The sequence below is a fragment of the Littorina saxatilis genome, unplaced genomic scaffold (genome assembly GCF_037325665.1).
Source record: "Littorina saxatilis isolate snail1 unplaced genomic scaffold, US_GU_Lsax_2.0 scaffold_421, whole genome shotgun sequence".
NCBI lineage: Eukaryota > Metazoa > Mollusca > Gastropoda > Littorinimorpha > Littorinidae > Littorina > Littorina saxatilis.
The window spans coordinates 3,109-6,216 of NW_027127347.1; positions in this window are offsets into that span (position 1 = coordinate 3,109).

Here is a 3,108-nt window from a genome sequence, read left to right on the forward strand (position 1 = left end):
TGTCGCTTTTATCATCTTTGTCGTCGTCGTCGTCATCATCATGATAAGCATTGTCGTAGTCGTCGTCATCATCATCATCATCATCATCATCAAAATCATCAACATCATCAGTAGCATGCAGCAGCAGCATCACCACCCCCACCCACACCATCATCATCATAATCATCTTCATTTAAATACGGGACGATCCCATAATAATCCAATAATTAAGTAGATGTGCAACGCCAAGGCACTGCATACCCCAGCGAAAGACAAACCTCTCTCTTACTCTCTCTTTCTCTCTCTCAAACACACACACACACACGAACACACACACACACACACACACACACACACACGCACACACACCCCCCCCAAGACACACACGTACACACATACACACTCACTCACACGCACTCACTCACTCTCTCACACACACTTCATACACACAAAACACACCCCCATACGCACATATAGACAGACGGACATAAACACCTTTACAAACAAACACACATACACACACACATACACTTACGCACACACACACATACACCCACTCTCTCTCTTTCTCTCTCTCTTTCTCTCTTATACAAACAGACACACACACACACACACACACACACTGTACATACGCACAAACAAATACGCACATAGACAGTCGGACACACACACCTTTACAAACAAACACATATACACACTCATACACACACAAACATACACACAAACTCATGCATTCACACACACACACACACTCATACACACACACTCTCTCTCTCTCTCTCTCAAACACACACACCCACACACACACCCACACACACACACACACACACCCCAAGTCACACACACACACATACACACACTCACTAACACGCACTCACTCACTCTCACAAAAAACTTCATACACACAAAACACACACCCATACGCACATGTGGACAGACGGACATACACACCTTTACAAACAAACACACATACACGCACACACATACACTTATACCCACACACACATTTACACACACACGAGTACAGACTCATGCACGCGTGCGCACACACACACACACACACACACACACACAAATACACACACACACACCACACACATACGAGTACAGACTCATGCACGCGTGCGCACACACACACACACACACACTGGCACACACACACACAAACAGTAACACTAACACATGTGCACAAAATGAACACAAACACACACACTGCGCGAGAGAGAAAGACTTCAGGGAGGCATGACGTCATGATGCATTAATTGACATCAAAGACTTTCGACCGTGACGTATTCTTCTTACGCGAGCTTTATCCATAGACTTGGAAACTACGGAATTTCTACCCGTCCAAAACGGCCTTGGGTGGCGTTTGCTGAAAAAATGGGGGCGACTATTGCACCCACCGTATTTTTGTTAGTATGGTCCCAATTTTTGGTGAACTTCCATCTCCACCTGTAGCACGTAGCCGGGCACAAAGAATCCTTCTTTATCCCAGCGAAGCTGGAGGTATCCCGTGAACGCTATACTGCAATCGATTTGAGAAATGTGCACACCGAATAATACATGATAAAGAAGGATTCGTTGTGCCCGGCTACGTGCTACAGTTGGAGATGGAAGTTCACCAAAAATGGGGACCATACTAACAAAAATACGGTGGGTAAAATAGGCGCCCCCATTTTTTCAGCAAACGCCACCCCAGGCCGCTTTGGACGGGTAGAAATTCCGTAGTTTCCAAGTCTATGGATAAAGCTCGCGTAAGAAGAATACGTCACGGTCGAAAGTCTTTGACGTCAATTAATGCATCATGACGTCATGCCTCTTTGTAGTCTTTCTCTCTCGCGCAGTGTGTGTGTTTGTGTTCATTTTGTGCACATGTGTGCGTGTTACTGTGTGTGTGTGTGTGTGTGTGTGTATTTGTGTGTGTGTGTGTGCGCGCACGCGTGCATGAGTCTGTACTCGTATGTGTGTGGTACGGTGTGTGTGTATTTGTGTGTGTGTGTGTGTGTGTGTGTGTGTGTGTGTGTGTGTGTGTGTGTGTGTGTGTGTGCGTGCGCACGCGTGCATGAGTCTGTACTCGTGTGTGTGTGGGCATAAGTGTATGTGTGTGCGTGTATGTGTGTTTGTTTGTAAAGGTGTGCATGTCCGTCTGTCCATATGTGCGTATGGGTGTGTGTTTTGTGTGTATGAAGTTTTTTGTTAGAGAGTGAGTGAGTGCGTGTGAGTGTGTGTGTGTGTGTGTGACTTGGTGTGTGTGTGTGTGTGTGTGTGTGTTTGAGAGAGAGAGAGAGAGTGTGTATGGGTGTGTGTGTGTGTGTGTGAATGTGTGTGTGTGCATGCGTTTGTGTGTATGTTTGTGTGTGTATGAGTGTGTATATGTGTTTGTTTGTAAAGGTGTGTGTGTCCGACTGTCTATGTGCGTATTTGTTTGTTTGTTTGCTCAACGCCCAGCCGACCACGAAGGGCCATATCAGGGCGGTGCTGCTTTGACATATAACGTGCGCCACACACAAGACAGAAGTCGCAGCACAGGCTTCATGTCTCACCCAGTCACATTATTCTGACACCGGACCAACCAGTCCTAGCACTAACCCCATAATGCCAGACGCCAGGCGGAGCAGCCACTAGATTGCCAATTTTAAAGTCTTAGGTATGACCCGGCCGGGGTTCGAACCCACGACCTCCCGATCACGGGGCGGACGCCTTACCACTAGGCCAACCGTGCCGGTCTATGTGCGCCGTAAGTGTGTGTTATGTGTGTATGAGATTTGTGTCAGTCAATGTGTGTGTGTGTGTGTGTGTGTGTGTGTGTGTGTATGTGTATGTGTGTGTGTGTTTGTGTGTGTGTGTGTGCGTGCGTATGTACAGTGTGTGTGTGTGGGTGTTTGTTTGTTTGTTTGCTTAACGCCCAGCCGACCACGAAGGGCCATATCAGGGCGGTGCTGCTTTGACATATAACGTGCGCCACACACAAGACAGAAGTCGCAGCACAGGCTTCATGTCTCACCCAGTCACATTATTCTGACACCGGACCAACCGGAGTGTGTGTGTGTGTGAATGTGTGTGTGCATGAGTTTGTGTGTATGTTTGTGTGTGTATGAGTGTGTATATGTGTTTGTTTGTAAAGGTGTG